The 26906-nt window shown below is 35.6% G+C and overlaps 1 protein-coding gene across 2 annotated transcripts in view; it reads right to left on the reverse strand.

The window, feature by feature from the left end:
* The window catches only part of B3GALT1 (beta-1,3-galactosyltransferase 1), an 802587-nt gene that overhangs the window by 148256 nt on the left and 627425 nt on the right, over window positions 1-26906 (reverse strand). For both annotated transcript variants that reach the window (XM_074215786.1, XM_074215787.1), the window contains one exon: window positions 26646-26754. The gene's annotated coding sequence lies outside the window, so the exon portion shown is untranslated. The remainder of the gene's footprint in view (window positions 1-26645; window positions 26755-26906) is intronic.

Genomic DNA, 26906 nt, shown 5'->3' on the forward strand with positions numbered 1-26906 from the left:
ACAGCCCACATAACAATAAATTCAGTCCTGATTTTTATCATTTGTTGATTTCCGAGATAAATGTTTACATAATTTTAACAATCAGCTTTCTCTGGCCAAAAAAGCTGGCTCCAGAGTATCTGTGATATTTTCCAGTTTTGATTTTTTATTATTATTATTATCACCACCCTATTCTCACATTTCATTCATGGGATTAAGATAGAAACATTTCTGGAACAAGTTGCTATTATCTTACCAAAATTCTTTTATACTTAATGTTCTATAGACTATTGCGTGTGAAAAGAGCTTCTTTTTTTTTTTGTATTTGAATAAAAGTATAGTACGTAAGCTTAACCTCAGGAGGTTCATTTAAAACATACTTGTTGCATTCAGGAGTAGACTGAGAAAGGTTCAAATGCTTTCCTATGGTCACAAAGCTAATTAATATCTGAGCGTAGACCAGAACTGAGATCTAACTGACTTTAAGTATAACACTTCATCTGTTATTCCATGTTGTTTCTGGAAAATTATAATCTTTTCTGATTTAAAGTATGGTCTGGTTTGACCTGGAGTAACATATAAAGATGGCACTATATTCATAAGTGCCAGGAGAGGAGGTGACCTCATGGAACTTTGAAAAATTCCTTGGTTACTCCAATAATTCCATCAGATTCCATGAGGAAGATCTCAGCTTCAATGCCAAGGGTTTTAGTTTGCCTCTAGACTCAGTAGAGTGTTAACTCCTGAGGATAGGAATTGTTTCATTTTGTCTTCAAATTCTCAGCATCCAAGACTGAGCTTAGCACCTTGTAGATGCTCAGTTAATGATTGTTGAAGTGAATTGAACTTTCTAGCAAATGAAATAAATTAGACAAAACATATCTCCTAAATTTAATAACTTTAAATTAATAAGATAAATGAGATAATATTAGTAAGGCTTAGCACAGTCCCTGTAACACAGTAAGCACTTATTAAATGATTAATTTCTGCTCTGTATCCCTCCATCTGAGAAATATCCTAACTAGTAATACATAATATATTTTTATTATGTATGGTCCTATAGTCACTCTTTGAACCTAAGAAAATTATGGAAAAGGTGCCTTTATGAAAACACTTGTTGGAATATGCACTAAAAGAGACAACAGGATAGATGACTTCAGTTAAGTTACATATATTTTCTAGACTTTGATTTCTTCATATGAAAAATTCAGGGATCTGACCAGATTATTGTTAAAGTCTCTTCCAGCTTGAGTTGTCTGTGATGGGATGTCATCTTAGAGATGTATCACCTGAGTTTCAAGTTTGGGTTTAAAGAGTTTATAAACATATAGGTTGGTTAGTCAGCTTGAATAATCATGCTGTATTGCTGTAAAAGTATATTTGCTACTCAGAATAATGTTCATTTTTATTCAAAATGACATAGGTGAATCAAATGAGAAAAGAGTAATGGTGGTTTGGCCAATTGGTGGATTTGGGTTTAAGCAACTTGTGAACCACATCACTTTGAATTGAAATGTAATCAAGTCAGATTACCTTAGGGCATAAACAACAGATTTATTAGGTCTTGTTTCAATTTTTCCACTGGAAATGTGTCATTTGCTCCAACCAACTCTGACAGAGAATATACTAAAGGGGCTCTTGCTTCCCCTAGCCCAGAGGCTGTGTGACTTATAAATATAGGATGGCCCCAAGTGAGATATGGCAGTTCTCATTTATGATTCCAATCAGGGCTTCTGTTCCCCATCAATGTAATTCTATGACCGCCACGCTCACACGTGCAAACACATGAGTCCCACTACTGAATGTACTAGGCTAAAACAATTATTTCATAATGAGAAGAGGAGGCAGTTAAGTCCCTGGCACTCATCATTTTCTCAGACTGCTGGGTTTCCAGGCTGCCACATTTATAGCTAAGTAAGCACAGGCAGTTGTAATGATCAAAATGATGGTGTTAAATAATACCCACTGACCTTGACCTAGAAGTTGAAATGACCTCCTTTTGGATTTCAATATCATTCTATTGTCAGAATAAAGACTGGTCCCTTGTCAATCACAGATAACATGCAAAGATACAGAGATTGAGTGGGTAACAATTTCATTGTCTAAAAGACAGACCCCATGACATGTATACTATTAACTTGCCTCAACTTGGTTTACACTATTAAATTGTCTGTACGTTTACTATCAATGTTTCATGGTGTTCCCATCCTAGCAATTAGTCTTTCAGTGTGCTTAAAAATTCATTTGCTGAAAGTCATTACATATTTTCATATTCTAATGTTCTCATTAATCTGATGCTGAACAAAAACCAACATACTGAATCTTCCTTTATTTAGAATCATTACTTGCTCTGTTATGTTGTCGGTTTTTTACATGATTTGGAATAAATCAATAAATAATTCTTCTTTTCAAAAATGGTGAGCACCTGGGAATGTGCTCACAATATTCTATAGAGATGTGCATATTTAATCAGTTATGCATAAAATTTACTTAAGGTGTATGAAGGAAATGCTTAGCTGAAATAATTATTTTCTTCATCTTAATGGGGGGGGAAACTCAACCAAAAAGCATCAAACTACATTCTACTGATGTTCTTTGATTCTTCATTGTAGTGTGCATTTTTAAAGGATATATATCCTTAGAATTCAACTCTGGCAGTTGCAGTCTTTTCTTGGAGTCTTGTGCTAGCATGTTATCCAAGCACTGATATAGCTCCAAGAGATACATGACTAAGTTGGGAAGTAGTAAATTTTTAGCCACAGGAATATACTTTTTTATATATTTTATTTAAAATTTTTACTCCCAGGTACATGTAAAACCAAGTTTCAACATTTATTTCCAAAAACTTGAGTTTCATATTCTCTTCCTTCCTCCTATTCCCCACAGTGAGAAAACAAGTTAATTGGTATAGGTTAAAAATGTATAGCCATGAAACACCTTACTACAATGTTATATTACTGCATGTTATAAAAATAAACATAATCATCCCTCCCCCCTCCCCCCACAGACACACACAGAAAGAGAAACTTCAGGAAAAATAAAGTGAGAAAAAAAGTGTGCTTTAGTCTGTATTCAGACACCATCAGCTCTTTCTTTGGAATGGTTAGCATCCTTTATCACAAGACCATCAAAGAAATTGTTTCAATATTTTTTCCCCAGTTGCTATTGATAGATTTATTTCCCTCCATCATATTCCTCCCTACTCACAGTTATTCTGTTCTTTCTCTCCCTTCACTCTGTCCCTCCACAAAAGTGTATTGTATTTGACTACCCTCTCTCATGATCTTCCCTCTCTTCTATCACCTACAGCCCCCTCCCTTCCCACCATCCCCTTTCTTTCACGCCCTTTCTCTCTCTTATTTTCCTCTAGGGTAAGATAGACTTCCATACCCAATTGAATATGTATGCTATTTCTTCTTAGAGTCACTTCTGATGAGAGTGAAGGCTCACTCACTCCCACTCACCTTCTCCCTTTTTCACTCCACTGCAAAAACTTTTCCTTGCTTCTTTTATGTGAAGTAACTTACCCCATCTACCTCTCCACTTCCTTTCTCCCAGTATATTCCTTTCTTGCCCATTAACTCCATATTTTTAATATAGCATACTTCATATTCATTTCTCCCCTGTGCTTTGTTTATATATGCTCCTTCAAACTACCCTAATAAATGAGAAGGTTCATATGAGCTGTTGGTATCATCTTCCCATTCAGGAATACAGGCACTACAACAACAAGTCTTTCATAATTTGCCCTTCCTGTTCACCCTCTGCTTCACCTGAGTCACCTGAACTTGATGTTCAAATTTTTTGTTCAACTCAGGGCATTTCATCAGGAAAGTTTGAAAGTCCCCTATTTCATTGAATGTCCACCTTTTCCTCTGAAAGAGGATGTTTAGTTTTACTGAGTAGTTGTCTTGATTGTAATCCAAGCTCTTTTGCTTTCTGGAATATTATATTCCAAACCCTGTAAGTGCTTAATATAAAAGCTACTAAATCTTTTGTTACTCTGACTGTAGTTCCATGATATTTGAATTGTTTCTTTCTGGCTGCTTGTAATATTTTCTCCTTGAATTGAGAGTTCTGAAATTTGGCTATAATATTTGACACAGGAATAAAACTGCCTACTAATGTAGAGAGGGGTCATGATTTATATCTTTGGAGGAAGTACCAAATTGTTGATCCTTGAAGTAGGAAGGAAAATGCTTCTATCTCTGTAAGAGCATGAGAATGCTCTAATTATATTCTTGGACCTTTACACACACACACACACACACACACACACACACACACACACACACACACACACACAGAAATATATGCATTTTTTTTTATAAAAATGTAAAATTTCTCTTTAATTGTGGGGGCAAACTAGTACCTAGCATCATCATGCAGTATTAATATTCCACCCTCCTTGCCTCTTCAGCTGTGACAGGAGACAAATAGAAACCAAATATACTATTTTAGCTGAAAGAATAAAGAATAAAGAGAAAATTATTTTGAGGTTGAATTTAAATGTTTGCAATCTTGTCACTTTCCAAACTTCCTAATATAGTAATGGGAGTAAAGGGTTCAAAATGACACAGTGATGATTAGAATAGGTTTGTAGGGTATTTGCAGTTACCTGAATAAGCCATAGTGCTTTGGAATTAGGAAGAAAATCATTCCTGTTTGGGAAAGCTCTGATCATCTGTCCAGTGTGGATTTGGACTGAAGAGGCTAACAGCTACAGATTGAGTACTGTTCTACAACTGAGGGTCTAATAGAAATTGTTTAACAATGGTCTTTCTGGGGGAAGATGTACAAAAAATTTACAACACAACACACTTTTAATCTGCATTATTAAAACTTGCCTAAATCTAGACAATCAATAAAAGAAAATAATAAACCAAGCCTGAATTTGTAGTGTTTATTGATTTCCGAGCCATCAATACTCACTCTGAAAATTTAACAATAGTGTCTCTGAGTTGGCTTTAGAAAAACCCTTTTATTCACATCCTTTCTCATAGCATTTGAAGATTGTGCCTTTTAGATTTAACATCTTTCAGACTTTTTCAAAACAGATTGCCCAAATAATTCACTGTGTAAACAGTACTGATCTTCCATGTAAATGTTTTCTTGGCAAAATTCAGAGTCTAAGAAATCTTCTTCCTTGCTAGGATGCCTGGGGTCCATTAACTTTCAGGCTTTGGTCACAGAATTGGATAGGGCTGATACAATCTGTTTCATCTCATTTAATTTAGTATTTTTCTTTTGTGACTAGAACTGAATCCCAAGGATCCCAAGTCATTTGTGCTGATTTTTTGCTGTCTACTTCACAGGATTGTTATGAGGACCAATTAAGAAAAGGAATATGGAAGTATTTTAATTAATTATAAAATACTAAACAAGGACCTAGCACTAGAGACATTCAGAGAATAGTCTCACTTTCATTCAGCTTGTTCTCTCTTCCATCAATTAACTTCTTTTGACCCAGGGGTTCCATTTTTTTCTGCCTTTCCTGTTCTGTCTTTTCCTTTCAACCCCTGCAAGGTCACAGATCAGTGAATGAATTAAAGATAAAGTATTTAGCAAGCTTAAACCAGGTACTTTGCTGAGTATAGATAGGCAAGGTAATCCCTGCCCTTAAGAAATTTACATTCTAATCTGGGAAGACAAAACATGAGGGAGATCTAGAGGAGAGGGATGAAGAAATTATGTAAATGACAGAGGTCTGGGTCTTGGCAAGATTAGGTGAAAACTCACATGTAGGAGAGAGCTAAGGAGGATGATTGAATTGGAGATATGGTAGTCTGGAAATGACCAACGTGAGTGACAAAACCTGCAGACCTTCTCTAGTAATGGTGCTAATGCTATAGTGGCTTCCACAAATCTTGTCTAACCTTCTCTTGCCTGAAAATATCCTGCTATTTTTGGGGTCCAATGTATTTGTTTCCTTTTCTATTGTGAGCTTTCTGAACCAAGATTTTCCTTCTTTCAGTCTTCTTTGGAAAAGAAAATGAAGATGGTGGAGTGAAGGCAGCATTTCTGGGAACTCCTTCCAAAAAAAACAAAGGATGACTCTAGCCAAAATTTAGAGGGGCAGAACCCACAGAAAGACTGAGTGATACATTTTCCCACTCCAAGATAACTTAGAAGTTCCGTGGACAAGGTGTGTTTCACCAGGACTGTGGGCTGGGAAAAAAGCTGCAGCACAGCCTAGTTCTGCCCAGCCCAGAGATCACCAGCACCAGCTTGAAGGGGCAGTGTACCTGGGTGAGCATGGAGTGAGGAGCACCAGCCATAGAATCTGCAGAGAAATGAAAGGTGAAAGCAGCCTGCACCCCCAGAGATGGTAAAGGAAGTCTGCAGAGATTTCTCTGTTCTCCCTTGCAGTAAGACTGCTGTTTGCTTACACTCAGATATTGCAATTTGGGCTTCCATACTAAGATACAAGGATCCCTTCCTATAGCTCTAGGGCAGAGGGAAGTGGTGGGGGGCATCTACATATCAAAGCACAGGCAAGAGAACATAAGACCTTGGAAGAATAAAGGTCCCAGTGGGGTGTCCCCCCCCCAAAAAAAAAATCCAATTCCCAAAGCCTTGGAAGTGCTGTTAATTAGTCTTGGGCTGAGGAAATGAGTAAACAACAGAAAAAGAAGAATCTGACCATAGAGAATTACTTTAGTCCCATGGCAGATCAAAACACATACTCAGATGATGACAAAATTGAAGCTTCTGTATCCAAAACCTCCAAGAGAAATAGAAAAAGGGCTCAGACTATGTATAAGCTCAAAAAAAAAAAAGACTTTGAAAAGTAATTAAGGGAGATGGAGGAAAAATTGGGAGGAGAAATGAGAGTGATGCAGATAAATCATGAAAACCAAATCAAGAGACTGGTGAAAGATATACAAAAAAATACTGAAGAAAATAATATTTTAAAAACCAGTTTAGGACTAATAGAAAAAGCAAAACAAAAGGCAAATGAGGAGAAGAATGCCTTTTAAAAGCAGAATTGGCCATCTGGCAAAGGAGATAAGAAAGCTCTCTGAAGAAAATAACTCCTTCAAATGCAGAATGGAACTAAAGGAAGCTGATGACTTTTCAAGAAATCAGGAAGAAATAAAACTCTTCCAAAAAAAAAAGCCAAAAATTAGAAAAAAATGTGAAATATCTCATTGGAAAAACAACCAACTTTGAAAACAGATACAGAAGAAATAATTTAAAAATTTTGGGGCCACAACCAGGAAAAGAACCTAGACTTCATTTTTCAAGAAATAATACAGCAAAATTGCCCTGAGATCCTAGAAGCGGAGGATAAAATAAAAATTGAGAGAATTCACCAGTTGCCTCCTGAAAGAGAGCTCAAAAGAAAAACTTCCAGGAATATTATAGCCAAATTCAAAACTCCCAAATCAAAGAGAAAATTCTAAAAGCTGCCAGAAACAAACAGTTCAACTATTGAGGCTCCATAGTCAGGATTACACAGGATCTGGCAGCATCTACATTAATGGCTCGTAGGGATTGGAATATGATTTTCTGGAAGGTAAAAGATCTTGGTTTACAACCGAGAATCAACTACCCAGCAAAAATGAGCATCCTCTTTCAGGGGGAAAAAAATGGATTTTTCAATAAATCAGGGGACTTTCAAACTTTCCTATTGAAACAACCAGAGCTGAACAGAAAATTTGATCTCCATGTACAGGACTCTGGTGACCCATACAGGAGGTAGAAGAGAAGGACTAACTATGAGAAACTTAATGATGTTGAACTGTTTGTATTCCTGCATGGGAAGAAGATACTGATAACTCATATGAACTTTCTCATTTATAAGAGCTATTAGAAGGTGCATATATAGACAGGGCATAGGAAGGAGCAGAATATAATGGTATAATATAAAGGAAGTACTGGGAAGAAGGGAAAGGAGATGAAGAAGAAGCTGAGAGATTTCACTTGAGTCAAGAAAACCTTTTTCAATGGAGTGGATAGGGGGAATAAGTGAGACTTTGATCTCATCAGAAATGGCTCGGAGAGGAAATAACACACACTTAATAGGGGAAGGAAATCTATTTCACCCTAGAAGAAGAAAGGGATGGGAGAAGGGGGAATGGAGGAAGAGAAGGGGGGGAATAGGTGATAAAAGAGGGAAGATAGGGGGCAAGGGTACTCAGATAATAAGACACTTTTGGACAGGGCCAGGATGAAAGGAGAGAGAGAGAGAGAGAGAGAGAGAGAGAGAGAGAGAGAGAGAGAGAGAGAGAATAGAATAAATGAGAGTGGGGAGAAATAGAGTGCAGGTACAGCTAGTAATAGCAACTGTGGGAAAAATATTGAAGCAACTTCTCTGGTGGACTTATGATAAAGAAAGCAACTCACCCCAGAGACAGAGCCATTGAAATCTGAACACAGACTGAAGTACAATTTTTTTTTTCTCTCTCCCTATTCTTGAGGTTTCTCATATTCTTAGGGGGGAGGGGTTTTATGTTTGCTCTTATAACACATTCAATTTACATCAGTGTATGGCATGGAAACAACGTAGAGACAATCAGCCTTCTGTTGGGGGGGCAAGGGGGGTAAAAATTGAAGAATTCAGAGTCTTGCAAAAATGATGGGTACATATTACTATTGTATATAATTGGAAAACAAATCAAATGTTAAAAAGTTAAAAAAAGAAAATAGAATGTAGAAAGAAAAATTCAGGCTTTCTAAAGTATGTATACATGTGTGTGTGTGTGTGTTTATATATGCATATATAAACACACACACACATATATATATATCAATGAAATTTTTGAGTTATCCTTGTATTCATGTAAAAAACACTTACATTAGCCATCCATTTGCTGTAGACATTTTCTAAGCACCTCATATGGTGCTGGGTTTGACAAATGTTAATTGTATTAAATTGATTAACCCTGGGATGAAGCTTAATAGCTATGAAAGCAGGGCTCTTTTTGGAATACATATTAGAGTTACCTATGGAGATATATGCATCAGACTGAACAAATATCTTCCATTTGCTATATGGTAGCTAAGCTTCAACTTTACTCACCTTCTGGGTATATGAGAACAGCGGCTTTAAAATAACAAGTCAAACAATTCTTTTTTTTTTTTTTCCTAACTTAAGCTACACTTTTTTTCCTGTGTTTTTTAAGATTAGATTTTGTCAAAGAAAAGATTTTGCCTTTGGGATCTTATCAGTTCAGCCACTATTTCAACTTTAAGTTAGCTAAATTGAGCTTCTCTTGAAATTCTTCATACAAAATGTTCAAACTAAACATTTCTCTAACTTCACAGGGTGTATTGGTTGAGCTCTTTCTTCAGAAAATAGTCTTCTCATATCCTGCTTCAAAAGTTACTTCAATCAGCACCTAAATAAATCATTAAGCAGGAAAATTTCACATTACCTTTTTCTCTTTTCATTTTCATTAATTTCTCAATAAAATTTACAAAATCTTGGTTTTTTACTTTTTTTTAATGAGTCTTTATAAAAATCCTTGGGCATTTGTGTTGACCTGGGTGGAAGATTTAATGATGTTTTCTGGTGGAAGCATAAAAAATTCCTCTTAGGAAATTTCCTTTAGTAGAATCTCAGCATCAACATGTGCAAAGGGAGAGCTATATATATATTTTAAAGTAATTTGAATATTAAAGGGAATGCAAAGGCTATACTTTTAATGATTTTGTATCTCCTCTCCATCCTCTAATCCCATTGTCTTTGTGTAGGGGGCCCTATGCAAGGTTGACATTCAGTAAATATTTATGGACAGAAGAAAGGAAGGGAAGGATAGAGGACAGAAATGGCTCATTTGCAATGTAAACTTTTCAAGTAAATAATCTGAAATTCAGATGTTCATAGCACTTTAGTAGTAGTAATAGCAATCGCTACTTTAAAGTTATTAAAGTTCCTAGAATCACAGATTTCAGAGTGGAAGGGACTTTAAAAGCCATTGAGTCTAACACCCTTGTTTTAGAGATAAAGAAACTGAGTGACTAAGAAGTTAAATGACTTGCCCAGGACCACACATCTAAGAGTTGTCTGATATGGGATTCAAATTCAAGTCTTCCTGACTCAAGATAGGGTGTTGTCTCTACCATACCACTTGGTTGCCCTTTGTGAAGGAAAAATATTGAAGCAACTTCTCTGGATGACTTATGATAAAAGAAAGCAACTCACCCCGGGGTCAGAGCCATTGAAATCTGAACACAGACTGAAGTACAATTTTTTCTAATATTACTATTACTATTAGTAATACTATTAGTAATTACTATTACTATTAATAATAGTAATATTATTGAGTTCTATCAATTATATAATACTTTAAGTTTTAAAATTACTCTCCAAATACTCTCATTTTATCCTCACAACTACTCTGGGAGATAGTTGCTATAAATATTTCCATTTTATAGATGAGGAAACTGAGGCAGACAGAGATTAAATGACTTGCCCAGGATTACACCATTAGTGTCTGAAGCCAGATTTGAATTTAGGCAGGTCTTTCTGAATCCAAGCCTGACACTGTACCCATGGAATCAACAAGTTGTCTCTATCATACTCCTCTCATTAACTTGCATTAACTCATTTAAGACTCAAAATAGCTGTGAGAAAGATTGATAGATTAGTTTGTGCTCTTTAAGAAGCATGAGTTTTTTCACCTGACTTATAGCTAAAACCATTCATATGTGTTGTCTACCTCAATGGAATGGGAATCTTTTGATAGCAGGGTCTGTATTTTCTATTGTTTTCTCAGTGCTTAGAAAAATACATTGCTCATAAGCATATAAGTGCTTCATTGGAATTATAGCATATTACTTATACATATATTATTTATACATATAAATATGTATATACATATATGGATATATTTCTATATAAAATATATATTATTAATATTATCTCTATTTTACAGCTGGGGATATAGAGACTAAGAGGTGAATGGATTCATTGATAGCTAGGATCACAAGTCTAGCTTCATGAAATTTTATCAGGTTGAACTTTCTCAAAAAAATCTCAACTTTGGCACTTTTAAGATACTTTTTTTTAATAAGAAGGGTTAATTTTTTTTAAAGCAAGAATTGAAACTTTTTCTTTTCACCAACTATGTCTCCTATTGTGAACTACAAAAGAAGCTATAAATATAGGAGACACACAGGTAAAGTAAAAAACAGGAATCTCAACCCTTGATTATACATATATATATATATATATATATATGTATACCCGTGAAAGAAAATACTATACAATTAGATTTTTCATCCCTACATATGAGTTTTATAGAACTTAAATGGAACAACTTTGCAAAAATAGCTTTCTTTAGAACTTTGAATGTCAGTAAGGCATTGTAGAAGAGAGATGTCAAGTATGTGGCCTGGAGAGTATGCATGTGGGGGGTGAGGCAACATCCTAAATGGGGCCCAAACACACACCAAAAAGGTAGATAATATTACATTTAAAAATTGTCTGCATGCTGCTGATATATTTCTAGATTTGTCACCTCTTTTCTATGTGAGTCTGACGCCTTTCTTTTAGAGATGGGGAGAATAAATATTCAGTCTACAGTGAAGTCTAATGCAGGGTAGTGGGAAAGGTTCTAGATCAGGGAGAAACAAATTCAAATCATGTTTCTGCTATTTATTTTGTGACCTTTGGCATGTCTCAAAACACTTATTAGCTATGTGACATGTGGCAAGACATTTAATCCTTGTCTGCCTCAGTTCCCCCATTTTGAAAATGGGGCTCATCTATAAAACTCCCTCCCAGAGTTGTTGGTGAGAATCAAAAATATAATGCCTGACCCATAGTAGGAGCTATAAAAATGTTAGTTATTATTAATTATAATTATCATTATATCATTGTATATAATTATTATTATCTCTCTGGGACTCAGTTTCCTCATCTGTAAAATAAGGGGACTGAACTAGATAACCTAAGGTCTCCTTAATACTATGAGACTATGAATTGATGTCATCCTTGAATAAAGTCTCAAAGAAGGTTCTCTTATGACTAAAGAGGCATCTTGTAATCCTGACCTAACTTTTGGTGACCACTACAATCTGATGTCCAACAGTCAGGTATAGATCTTCAGGTCAGTGTTCCTATTAATAGGAGGCAGGAGACTGTGAGCTTCCACTGAATCAATATCAATCTGTCTTTTTGTTCTGGTATGTTGACTTCAATTTTTTACCTTCTTTGGTCCAGGCTCAATTTCTTCCTTCTTCTGCTTTAATAAATCTCTCTCTGTTTTGTGACCTTGATTTTGGATTTTTGACCCTTACTGTGCATCATCCAATTCTGAACTTGGCTTTGAAACAAATCTTAGATCCATTAGAGATCTCACCACAGTGTTTGGACTGGATGTACCAGGAGAGCCCAAGAATCTGTACCTCATACAGATGTTGGAGGAGGGTAGGGGGAGAAATCAATTTCTTATCTCTAACTGCAGACAGTTAACTTCTCCTGCTTAGGAAAGACTTGTGCTTGTCTGAACAAAGGGACATTAGGATGCTTATGACACAGCAAATGTTTTTCTTTTCCTGGTTGGTTAGAGATCTGTGAAGTGGTGGTCCATCGCCCCAGGTAACCCTAGCTCAGCCAATTTTAAGCATCAGTCCCCACACAAAGTGTGCAAATGATAAATGGAAAAAGGCTTTGAGCAAGAGTGTCACCAGTAAATATGGGGACGATGGATGAAAAGGTAGAAAAGAAAGGACAATGATTCTATTGAATCAAAAATGCATCCTTCATAAGGGCTCCTAAGCTACCTGTGATTTTATTCTTACCTTTGATAAATCTGTTTTTTCATGTACACTGTTTCCACACAGAATGAGACTCACAATGATCTGATAATGGCAGGAATGACAGTTTTCTAAGGGGAAAAGTGCTTTGTATCAACACAGCATCATAATTTAAAAATCTATCTTTTATTCCAGAAGGAAAACCAGCTACAGAAATTCAAAATGAGAGTTTGTTTTCTTGATAACAAAGAGGATGCTGATAACAGACAACACTTTCATGGAAAGATAATGAATTTACAATGTTACCTACTATTTTAGACTTTTTTTTTTGTTCTGTGATTTAATTTTGCAAAGTTTTTCCCAAAGGGAAAGGTTTTTAGAAGCAAAAGACGTGGACTGCTGGCCCCAGAGTCAAGAAATGACTTTATGTTTCTAGACTTAATTTTCTTTTCTGATAAATACACACACCTATATGGAATACACATGTATATGCATATATTTATTATAAGTATAAACACATATGTTTATATCTCTGTATCTATGTATGTACCTATCCCTATCTCCTTACAGGGTTGTTGGAAAGGAAATAATGTACATGCTGTTACTGTTCAGTCATTTCAGTCATGTCTGACATTTTGTGACCCCTTTTGGGGTTTTCTTGGCAGAGATAATAGAGTAGTTGATAACAAAGTGGATGTTGATCCACATTGTAATGCTTCCTACTATTTTAGATTTTCTTGTGTTGTAATTTAATTTTGCAATTTTTTTTCTCTCAGAGGAGTTTTTTTTGGCAGAGATACTAGAGTGGTTTACTATTTCTTTTTTTCAACTTGTTTTACAGATGAGAAAACTGAGGCAAGCAGGGTTAAGTGACTTATCCAGGTTCACACAGATAATGAGTATCTTTGGTTGGATTTGAACTCGTCTTCTTGATTCCAGGCCCAGTGTGCTTCTATGATTTCTCATGTCAATGAAAGCACATGTTCTCATGCCAATGAAACATATTTCTCTAAATGCCACTTATTATTAGCAATATTAGCCCCTAATTTCCGTGGTTGACCCTAAGTAGACTTAATAGCTGTATGACTTTGAGTAAGTCACTCAAACTCTCTAGGTCTGTTTCTTCATTTATAAAATGAGGAGACTAGATTTGATGACCACTCTAGAGCTTCTTTCAACTCTAGAGCTATCATCCTCTGATCCTACTATACAAGGGTCAAGAAGGCAGATGGCAAACTCTGTGTTATATTACAGGTTCTCATAGAGCACCTTTCTACATCATAGAATCAATTATGCTATGGCTCAAATTTCCTGTGTATATTTTTAGAGAACATCTATCATCCTTTAACATAGAAAACAAAGCCCAGTAGCTATTTTTCCTTTTCAGCAAACCAAAGGTTCTTTTTATGCATCTCTTATAGCTTCTCTTATAGCCATCACTTTGGGGCTGAGGTTGAGGGGAATTACTTGTGATTTCATCAGTGTGGGTACTCCCAGTATGGAAATTCTCCATTGATGCAGATTTTCTATTCATCTATAACATTCTTACCTTCTTGGGGCCCCTGAGTTTAGTGACTTGCTCATAGAGAGATTACCAGTATGTTCCAAAGACAGGATTCAGCTCAGTCTTCCATAATCCAAGACTAGCTCTCTATCCACTATGCTGCACTGATTCCCCATCACCACATATTTGTTAAGCAGTCTGATATAACTAGACTTTGAATATAGGCAGTGAAAATGACAGCAAGGGGAAGAAAGGAGAAAAAGAAAACAAGAATCCCATTTCAAAAATCTATAGTTGGCTTGATAATTTTATAAGGAGAAATTTACCGAATACTAGAAGACTCTTTGTCTGACTTTTTGTGACCCCCATTTGGGGTTTTTGTGGCAAAGAAACTGGAAGTAGACTGCCATTTCCTTCTCCATCTCATTTTACAATTGAGGATATTGAGGCAAAGAGTTAAGTGACTTGCTCAGGGTCACATAGCTAGTGTCTGAGGCCAGATTTGAACTCAGGAAGATGAGTCTTTCTGATTCCAGACCTGGCAGCCTATTTACTGTGCCACCTACATGGCCTTCAGATTATAATAGATTTACCTTCAAGAATGAAGTATTTCTGCAACTAGTAAGACAATTCTAGATGTTTAGGCACCCATTATTTCTCATAGCTATGGATGTGATATTCTGGAGAATGCTTTTTTCAAAGGTCCTTTTTTTGTCATTTTCAGATGCCTTGCTATTTCTGAATTTGCTCATTCCTCAGCATGCTTCTTTTAGTAGTTACATACAGTGATTGTGCTAGAAAATCTGCAGCTATGGTCTATGCATCATTCAACTTTTCCATGCATCAAAATAACTCTCACCCCCATAATGAGGGTCTTTCTGTCTCCCAGTGATAAATGGGGTCTCATTTTCACTATGATTCTGGCCATTTTAACAATTGCCAATGTTCTCCAAAGAACCGGGAGCTTTCTACTTTAATCAAATGCTTAACACATATATGTTTCCCAGTCTATAAAAAAAAATCACATAGGGGAAATGTATTATTGATGATTGTTACTTTTATGTTTAATTTTTCATGTGAAATGAAAGAAATGTGACTGTATCCTTAAGTGAACTCTTAATGCCTCCTTTAATGGGCATCACGTTATGTGATAGAAACTTTCAAACTAATACCTGGGACTGAGACTTCAGAGATGAAATTCAGAATAACACCAGCAAAATAAATCCAACAACTCCATCATTTATTTTTTATACTATGCTTTTCCCAAGAGCAGTTCAGCCAAAATAAACAAACAGTCATAACAGTGAAGGAACTTTAATAACCCTCTAATAGGCCTATATGAACATAAAATCAATGCAAATCTATAGAAGCTCTGCACTCTCCCATTACACCAGGAGATCCATTTGGGGAGATAACACAGAAAGGTAGTCAGCACTCTAATCTCTTCTATGTGCACAGGAGGGTCCCAGCTCTGGGTCTGCCAGGGTATAGAAGGGAGAGATATTCTGCCCTGCCTGGTTGCTGCCATGCTTCTTTCTCTTTTTTTTTTATCACTTCCAGATGGAAGAGAGAATACTGGGCCAGGCCTAGAAGCCCTGGCTTTTCTCCGAAATGGGATCCTGAGCATCCCTGGAAATGGAGGTAAGTTTTCCTAAAGGATCCCCTAACTCTTTCCTTCTCTGCTCCATATAGGGTCCAGGGCAAGCCCCTGGACTGTATGTGATATATGGACTCTGTATGGAATGTGGTACATATCTCACACTTGCAAAAGGACATTTCAGGACACACAGGACATGATGACAGCTCTCTCTCTTATTGAGCTGGCAAGACTCAGGGTATGGATCAGGAAGACAGAACTCTGCCAATGTCTTTTCCTATTCTCCTCCCATTAGGAGTTACATTTTTCAGTAATTGCCTGCAGTTCCCAAAGACAGCCTAACCTTTTTGCTTAATATCATGTTTAATAAAGACTCTCTCTTAGTATATTTTGAGTGAATTCAGTTCTCATTAAAGTGAGGGACAAATAACAAGTGTGTTACAGCCCTGCATAATAAAGAGATAGTCTCAGAAAACCTCCCCAGAAGAGTGTCATTAGTGTTTACACCTCAATCCTTACCTACAGTTGAGGATACTGAAAATACATCTTTAATTATCAGTTGGTTTAATTTATCTGCTGTGCACAGCTGGATGCTTTTGGTATTGAACCTAGCACCTTGTAGGAGTTTAATAAATATTACATCAAATTAGATGAATCGCAAGGGACTTCTGGTAATATAGGACTAGGACCATGGAGGGTCAGCTGTCTTTATTTTTAGCTTGAGATCTGACTTGTGTTAAGGTCAGGAGAGAAGAGGTCATCTCCTTCCTGAATCTCCTGATGTGTGACCACAAGTCACATAAATTGTGTGAGAATTTTGAAGTTAAGAGATTTTGGGGAACATAGTATGCCTCAAGGACATTAAGAGCTGCTATGAATCTGAGTATTGCTCTCCTAAAGTGGAGATAATTATGTATAGATGGGTATAGTAGACATCCATTATAATGCAGTTTATTTATATATCCATGGTTAGATTGGCCAGTGGTCAAATTTTGCCCCTCCCCACCCCACCCCCAAATCAAAAAAAAAAAAAAACCAAACAAACCAAAATCTCCTATATAAGATAGAGCATATATTTAGAACTGGAAGAGACCTTTGAAATCATCAATTTCCTCATTTTGCAAATGAGAAGAGTGAGCATTAGGAAGGTTAAGAGACTTTTTGTCCATTCATACAGATAATAAATGGTAGATCTGGGATTCAAACTGAGTTCCTATGACCTTGATTTTAGTGTTCTTTCTATGATATCACTTTGCCTTTAGATGTTTTAGACTCCCTCCTCCCCCATTTGCTTTACAGAGGGCTCTCCATGTTATTTTAAAAAGGTCTAGGATGAAATTGGGCATCTGGGTGTTATAGTTTAACAATCAAAATCGGAAACCGTTCCCTAAACTTCAGTTTTACTTCTCCAACACCACCAGCATGCACTTCTTCATTTCCTCACATTTTTAAGGTCTCCTTCCTTCTCTGATGGTGCTAGTCCTGTGGTGCCAAGGCGATATTGGCAGAGATAACTTTTCCTGAAACTCGTCCCTAGGGAGCAAGCAGTTGGCGACAGAACAGTGGAAAACCCTTCTCTCCCACAAAGCTGAACCACTCATTTCTATCTCCATCTTAAGCCTGAAACTAAGAGTGCTTCAAATTCCATTTCAGCAGCTATGTGATCTATTTCTAACCTGCTGAGCCCAACTTAATTAGAGATGAATATCATAATAAAACAGTATCGATTACAGCATATCAGCAAAAAGTATTGGTTTTTTTCCTAATTAACATGATTCACCATCAACACTCAATATTTATATAAAAATCTACTTGGGTTTTGAGATAAAAGGGTTTAGACAATGCTCCATTTTAAAATGACCCATGAGTACACATGGTGGATTCTGCTCTGTTGGCACCCTCTACCATCATGCCTGACCAAACGTTGCTACCACTGCCACTGGAATCATTGGGATAAAGCTCAAGTTTAGAGAATGTGCAGGTTTTAAAAGCCAAGGCAGAGAGGCAGCTGTGAAAAGCAGGGAAAGCCTTGGAGAGCTGCTCCCCCAGGCAGAGCTTATCCTTCTGTCCCAATATGACTTCCTCTGCACTGTCTGAAATGTTTGGCTTCCTTTTCATAGACTAAGAATTTTGCCAAATTGGTTGAATCTATCAGTGCCAGATTCATTTGGATTCATAAATATTCTCTTTTTAAAAATTCAAATGCCACTCAAGGATCAAGGTTTTAGTTCCTGTCATTATCAATAACTATGAATTAATTCAATCAGATTGTTCTCCTCCTACCTGGCAACTGAGATCAGTGTATTATAGGAAAGTGACTTTTTATTGGTAGGGAGAAGTAAGACATTTTGGAGCCTGAAGTGATTTGGCTTTCTGAACAATATGAAGGGAATGGTGGCTGGGAGACATTGAAGAGGGGAAGGAAAGTAAAAGGTTGGAAATTGAGACAGAAAGGGATGTGGGAAACAACTAAAGACACACTTCAAATGTAATTTAAAATTTTTCTGCTCTGAGTCCTGGAAAGAGGGAAGAATATCTCTCCCTTCTCCCTCCTGTAATACCTAGGACCCAGAAAACTCTATCACCATGGGCACTATTATTTGGCTATAATGTAAGTTAAATAGTCTTTTGTGGAGTCTCTTGAGACTTTAACCATTTTGTCCAGTATGTTCTTATGAGTTATGAACAATCAGCTTGCCAACTTGCTTTTGGTATATAAACCATTAGTTAGCCAGAGATCGCCCATTTTGCCTGTTTAAACTGCTACTCATTGAACATACCTCCACACATTACACCACTTGCTGACCAGATACTTTTCAAACCTGAATATGCAATTCAACAAAAAATATATAGATCTCATGTACTTTCCCAAACACAATGCCAAGTATTTGAATGGAATGTAAAACATGTCATTTTAAATATAAAGTGTTTAGAAGAATTTGGTTATGTCAACAATATTTAGATAGATAACCGAGGTTTCCTTTTCATTTGTTACAACATTGAACAAAGAAGATAAACAATACAGAATAAAAGATGAGTAGTAAACAGGAATTTAAACCTAAGATACTTGAAGCTTAGGCAGCACCTAGCTCCCCTGATGTTTCAGTCACAAGCCTGACCTAAGCAAACTCTTTCCTGGTTCTCCTCCTACTTGTTTGATTCTTATGATATATACCACTGGGGGTCATCATCATCTTCATGGGTCTATGTAGTCAGTCCTCACTTCATTGTACAAAGATCTCATCATCTTTCAGTATTCACTTATCATCTCTATTCATATGATTCTCAGCCCTATTTATCTATTCCTAACTTCTCTCTTGCCTCCCAGGCACACATTACCAATTAACTAATAAACATCTCAAAATGTACATCTAAAAAACCCAATGTGCCCTAAAATGAACACAATTGCTATCTTTCCCTACAAACTTTCTTCTTTTCCAAACATTTCTATTACTGTAGAGTATATCACCATCTTCCCAACCACCTAGACTCACAACAACTTAGCTGTCATTCTCAATTCTTTACTCACATATCCAAACTGTTACCAAATCTTATTAAATTATATATATATATAATATATATATATTTATATATATGTGTATATATATATATATATATATATATGTGTGTGTGTGTATATATATATACACACACACACACATACTCTTCTGGAGACCTTCAGAGGGATCTCCTCTCTGTAAAAGACCCTTAGTATTTCACACCTGAATAGAAACAGCCTGCTAGTTGGCTTTCCTACCTTCAGTATCTACTTTCTATTCAGCTATCAGAGTGATCTTTCTCATGCAGAGGTCTGACCATGTTATTCTTTTGTTCAATAAAATGGCTCCTTATTACCTCTAGAGTCAAATACAAAATCCTCAGTTTAGCATTTAAAGTCTTTAATAACCTGGCCCCTTCTTACTTTTCATTTGCATATTCTGTGATTCAGTGATACCGACTTCTCATTTTTTCTTACATACAACATTCTATTTCCCAGCTCCAGTCCCTTTCTGTTGGTTCACCCTCATGCCTACTATGTTGTCTGTCCTCATTACTGCTTCCTGATTTCCCTGCCTTCCTTTAAGACCCAACTCAAACTTTATCACCTGGAGGAGGTCCTCCCCACACCCTTCATCACTCTCTCACTGTCCTCTGTGTCTTACTTCTGATATCGCCTTCTAATTAAATAGCACAGATCTTGTATGTGCATAGTTGTTTACATATTATCTACTCCATAAGATTGTGAGCTCCTTGAAAAAAGGGACCATGCTTTTTGCCTTTCCTTGTATTCCCAGAATTTGCTATAATGCCTGATGTATAAGGACTTAAGAAATTCTTTTTAATAATGATAATTATGATAAAAGAAAAAAGCATCCAGTTGGTTGATGATCACATAATTATCTATGATCATCGAATAATTAGGAAAAATGAGAGAGTTGCTACAGGATTAAAAATGTGAAAGTGGTGTGCCAATTTCTAAAATGGCAGGGGAGCTTGATTTAGATTCCTGGCAAAATTCTAGAATGCATGGAAGGAATATTTTGTGAGTGCTTAGAAAAGAAATGTATGATTCCTAAGAGTCAGATATTTTTATTAAGGATATGTCAGGCAAATATAAATTTCCGTTTTCACAAGGTAACTAGACTGTAAGATCGGGGAAATTCTAGAGATGTACAAAATGGAATAGGCTCAACATTTCTGACTCCAGAAGACAAAAGCAGGAGCACAGGATGGAAGTTGTAGAGAAGTAGATTTAGGCTAGAGATTAGGAAGATAATTCCTGTCAAGAAGAACTGGGAAAAAAGTAGAATAAATCAACCATAACAGGTTGTGGATTCTCTGTCACTAGAGGTTTAATCTGGTTTTGGGGACAGAATATGAAAAGAATTCCTGCTCATGTATGGGTTAGATTGTTAGATTGTCTCAACCTCTCTTAACCAGTTAAGTATGAGTGTATGAAATACAGTTCAGTACTAAAGAAAAATTCTACTACTTAGTAAAAGTAGGGGTAACTCAATCCAATATATAATTCAAAAAGTAGATGATAATTCAAGGAGTCAATGCCTGCTTCTTTGATACTGTTTATCTATACTGAAATCAAACGAGGAATGAGGAACTATAGAGAAGGGTTTGTTTTGTTTCTCCTTTCATTTGGCATCTCAATCAGAGTTCTACTTTGATCTAAGCTTTTATTTTCAGCTATTTTTAGTCTCTTATTTAATGTTTCCTTTCATGTCAGGGTTCTCTGGGACCACATTCAAAGGGAAACTACAGTTTTAAAAGCTTCATTTGGCATGATGAAAACTTTAATCACTTTTCAATTGTATTTATGTATAAAACCTAGGCATATACTTACTCAGAGGACTAAATATAATTCTGATTATCTGGGAAATTCTAAAACCAAGTTTAGAAAATTAGAGACCTTATAAAATGCACCAGATATTTGGCTTTAACTCAACTCTTAGAGATAAAGCCTGTAATTTCATACCTGAATTTTCTAAATTTCATAGAATTTCACCAATGGAAAATTTCTATTGCCATTACACTGAAGGATTATTATGTAAGTTCACAAAAGCTTCACCTCCAAACAATTGGCATTAAAAATAAATCATTTTTTTCACCAACCATGATAACACTTTATGGTCTTTGTTCTGAAGAAATTATTATACTCACAAATATCCTTGAATTTGGATAATGTCTACGAATTCCTAATACATGTAGTTTAAAAACTAGAGAAACTGAGGAGTTGGAAGGGAGGTATAGTGTTAGAATTTCTTTTCCCTCCTTGGAAATTAGAAGACCAGTCAACTTGTCACTAAAAACTCCACACAATTTCCCATTTTCTTTATGGTGAAGGTCTAAAAGCTCGGATCTGGGAAGATTTATAAGATATATGGGAGATTTATAAGAAGACTATTGTTTTCAGTCTTATCCTAATTGATCTCTTTCTAGTTACTCTTCATTCTAATTCATTTTCCACATAGTTGTTGAAGGTATATACCAAAAAGCACAAATCTTTCAATGTGACTTAGTGTCAGTTGTTTCCTGACATCTCTAGGAAAACATATAAACTCATTTGTCTGAAGGAAATCCAACCTACCTGGCTAGAATTATTACATATTACTCCCTCTACTATTTGTAGTTCAATCAAATCAATCAATTTGTAGTTCAATAAAACAGTCCAGTTGTTCCTTTTGCCTGATGTCCCATCTCTGTATTTTGCATAGGTTGATCATCCCACATTCCTAGATGAAACCTTCTTCCTTTCCTCACATTTTGGATTTACTTAATGTGTAGCTTCTTCTTCACTCCAATGGATTATTAATTCTTTGAGGGTAGGGATTGTTTCTTTTCTGTCCATTTTTTGTCTTTATAATCCCATTAGGACTTTGATAAATGCCCCTACTATTAACCTCTATGGCTTTCTTTAAGTCCCAATGAAAATCCCATCTTTTAGTGGGTGTCTTCTCCAACCTCTCTTAAATTTGGGCACTTTCTCTTTGTTAATTATTTCCTATTTATTCTCTACATAGTTTGTTTTTTCAGTATTTGTTTGCAGCCTCTCTCCTCCAATAGATTGTAAACTTATTGAGGTAAAGGGCTTCATTGCCTTTTTTTTTGCATCCCTAGTGCCTGGTATAGTATCTGGCACATAGTAGGTGTTTAATAAATGTATGATGACTGGTACCTGAAGGAGTCATTTCTTTAGATTTAGTCACTCACTGGCTCAGTTGTCATCAAATTTGATCCTGCCCCCGGGCAAACTTGTGATGAAGATTTTCTACCACAATGATCTCAATTATCGACTAGTGTTAGGTCATATTTTGTCTTATTAATTTTAAGTATGCTTGCTTAGTGACATGCAAATAATGGGAGAAAATCCAGAGAAAGGCAAACATTGTTGCAATTATTTTAGCTGGTGATAACAAAAGGGGTAATGATGATGATAATAAAAATGTATAATGGTCAATGAGTAGATAATGGCTACAATGAGAAATTAAAATAGAAAATAGAAATGCAAATCAGATACCTGCCCACATTAATGAATCCCCCCTAAGGCTAAATGAACAAATTCTAATTATATGGAGATTAAAAGACCATGATTTTCTTTTTGTAATGAGTTGATTTTTTGCTTTTATGAAATTATTTTATAGCTCTTTCAGAAGTACATAACTTTTAAAATAGGTAGTTATCACATCCAAAGTTGCTTTCACCATTACTTGCAAGATTCAGGGATTGTTTTCTATTTCCATTCTTGTTTCCTCACTCTGCATACAGTAGGAACCCCATCAGCACTGACTGTTATTGGACAGTTCTGTAAAATGGTGTCTGCCATTCAGGACACTGCGTTGCCTTGGTGTCATGAATGTAATGTGCCTTTCATTCAACATTTGCTTTAATGTTTTGATTCATGCTTCATTGTTTACAGTTGTGAAGAGCTGCTACCAGATTTTCTTTAGTGAACATCCACTAACTACTCACTAGGATTACCAGAGGAAGGCATCTCAATACCCTGGTCTTGTAGTCCTAGCAATTCACTTAGATCATCCCAGGTAGTCATTTGGTTAGCTCCTCTGCTTTATATTGGTCTTGTTATCACTACCTTACCAGTGGAGATGTGATGAAGGAAATCTCTTAATAGTTAAGCATTATGTCATCTATTGTACCTTTTTAAAAAATGTGCATTTGTGTGTAGATATAATATATATCTATATGTGCATTATACTAATATTAATACTAATTTATTTAATAGATCACATATAATTTATATTATACTAATTTTAGCATAATATAATATATACATTATCATTCATGTTTATATTAATGCATTCATATATAGTTGTATACATATGTACTCATATATGCATATGTGTATATATGTATATAGGTACAATACATACATTCTTCTTTTGTTTTTTCCCTGAAACCTGGTAAAATAGCTTGTGGTTTGCTGGCTAGATTACTTTCTTAAATGCCTTAAATTCTAATCACTCTGATTTTCCTTGATTGGCTAGCATTAGGACCAAGGTCAAGCCCTACTTGGTCAAAGTCCCTGATTGGTTCAGAGTAAATATAAATAGCAATTGTTTCTGTTTTCATCAGAAATACTGCAAGTATTCCCCATCCAGACTGATTTTTTCTTTTGGCTTTCTTAACTAGCCTTAATCATTGAATGAATCTTGCCTCAGTCAAACTGAGACCTGTTAAAAAAGGCCAAGGGCTCCTACTGAATCCATTGCCATTTCTAGTCATTCTGATCCATATCTGACCACTGGACTCCAATGACTCCTCAGCAGAATGTGAGGCTGGTGACTTTACACAGCCCTCCCTCACTTAAATCCAGTTCATGTGCATGCCATGGTTTTACCTTCCTGAAGTATTGGTCTTCTAGAACAAAGAACAAACAATATATACATAGCCTCATCAAAGACCATACAGTTGTAATGCCTTAGAATTGTCCTGTATGACCTTTTCCTTTCTGATCAACTTTATCTAGAGAATTGTGGAATTGAAGGAGAACCAACATTTCAGCTTGATGATAAAATTCAGTACTCTACTGAATAACAAACATAATATTTCCATCTAAGATAAATGGCAGAGAAAGTCTAACGTATCTCCTATTGACTGTAAAGTTAATATGCTATAAATTACCTTCTTGTGATTAATATTAGGCATTATCCATTTATTTTTATTTTTTAAGTCCTTCAAATTCTTGTCATAAATGGAGAAATGGTTCATGACTATTTAAATGTACACATAAAGGTCAAAAGAATTCCTATCCTTATTTCATAAAGAATTCTGCATGACAATAACTGATCTTAATTTAAAATGTCTACTATGTATAGGCTTATTGCTACCATTCTTTGTTTTTACTTTCCTTCTTGAAAATGTTAAATTTCTAGGTTAAATTCTCTACACATCTTTTAAACTTCTTTTAACAATAGAAAAGACCCTTTTATGTGTCAAAGGAGGCAGACGATTTATGACTCTGCTGCTTAGAATCACACAGAACAATGTAGCATCAAAATGATAGACTTTGCATTTAATTTTCATGCAGAGATATAAATAAGACTTTGTCAAAAAAATTTAATTCTAACTAAAACATAGTCTTTATCATAAAAGCAAGTGATAGTTATGGCTGTTAATTTTTCCAATGAAACTTTTTATTTGGTATTCAAAGAAGCCCCAGCATTGCTCACTGACAAGCCATCACAAGCAATTAGAGCCTCAGTTGCTAATATTTCTCTAGTAATATGCTTCCCAATGATCCCAGTGATGTTCCTTGAACTTTGGTCACCCCTTCATCTTTCTGCTGGGATCCCAAATATCCCTCTGACTTAGAAGAAGCTGATATTGATTTGGAGATGGTTGTTACATAGATTGAACTCCAAATACTTTGTACCAGGTGAAACTAAACAGCCTTCCAGTTAAAGATAATAGCATTCATCAAGGGAACAACCAAATGTAGAAAATACAACAGCTGCCAAAATCTACACAAGACTGACTTGAAGAATTATTCTAGAAGAGGGAAGTTAAGGAGAATATTAAGTCTGATTTTGACCACAATAAAGAGACCCAGAAATACTAACATTATCCCATCACAGGATCATAAAAACAACAAAATCACAGAATTTAGTGTTGGAAGGGACCTTAGGAATTATTTTCTCCAAATCCCTGCTTTTACAGATGAAGAAATTTTAGAGAGTTTAAGAGATTTCCCCAAGGTCATATGGGCACCAGGAAGCAGAGCATGGATTCACATCCAACTCCTAAGACACTTGAATAAGACTGATAAAAGCTTTCATTTTCTATTTCCAACTTCTCCGAAATTGAATGAATGGTTGCAGACTGAGATTAAATCAAGGGGCATTTTAGCACGATGTTTTCTTCTTTCTTTAAAAAAGGGAAAAAGATCTTATAAATAGTTAGATTTGGAGCTGGAAATGATTTTAGATATCATCTAGTCCAATTCATTGTCTGGAGTCAATGAAAAGAGTGTTGCCTGAACCATAGTAAAATATAGTCAGGAAATATTTAACAAGATAATAAAAATACAATCAAATATAATAATATGTTAATCTATAGTTTTCTAAGTCAATTTACAGTTCAAAGGACTTCTTATGTATGGCTTAATGTTTCTATTTGAGTTTGACATCTAATTAACCTAATGCCCTCATTTTAAAAATGAGGAAACTGAAATCCAGAAGGGTGCACAGAAAGGAAATGGAAGAACCAATATTTGAACCCAATTTTTCTGTTTCTAGATTCAACTCTCTTACCATTTTACCACATTGTCTCTTACTCCCTATGTTAATAAACAGTAGAGATAAAAGATAAAAAAAACCACACGTACTTCTTTTTGATATTGCATTTTCAGATAGAAATAAAACCAAGTTTCTTTTAGCTGTCAAATTCCTATACATACTACCAATGGCTACAATACTATAGCTGCATCTCTAAGGTGACATACATAACCACTATTTTTTAAATTCCCAAAGGAGTTATTCAAACTCCTTATTTTTATGCCATCTTTTTTTTTGCCTCTACGCTGCTTAAAATGTAGGAGTCATACTTGTCAACCATAGAGCTCCTTCCATTTCTTTCTCAGCCACAAGGAGGTGTAAACACAAAGGCGAAAGCTGTACAGGGAGCTCATGACTCATTATCTGACAGCACAAAGCTATTAAACATAATCAGAGTCTCTGAGTGAACTCTAGTTGCCTTTCAATGCATTTTAAAGGAATTATTTTTGCTGTTAAAATAACACCAAGTGTCACAATTCTGACATGCTGTTGTAAAAACTTGGTTTAAGACATGAAAATAGTTTGAAGCTTCACATGGCTAGAAGTTACTTACCTACGGATAGCAAGAGACTGCATTTAATCTTTGCTCATGGTCTCCCAAACTGTGATCGATAATTGATCAAAAAGATGATCCTTCAGAGCATTATTCTGAAGCACATAATCTGAAATTAGAGGACATTTATTGACAATTACGATTTATAATCCGTTGAATGGAAGAATGATGGCTCACATATGTTAACGACAAAATCAATGTTTGTTGTCTCCAACAGAACTGCCAGTGCTATGATTTATTCTCAAGAAGTCTTTCAGTTAG

Source organism: Macrotis lagotis, chromosome 1 (genome assembly GCF_037893015.1).
Source record: "Macrotis lagotis isolate mMagLag1 chromosome 1, bilby.v1.9.chrom.fasta, whole genome shotgun sequence".
Classification (NCBI taxonomy): Eukaryota; Metazoa; Chordata; class Mammalia; order Peramelemorphia; family Peramelidae; genus Macrotis; species Macrotis lagotis.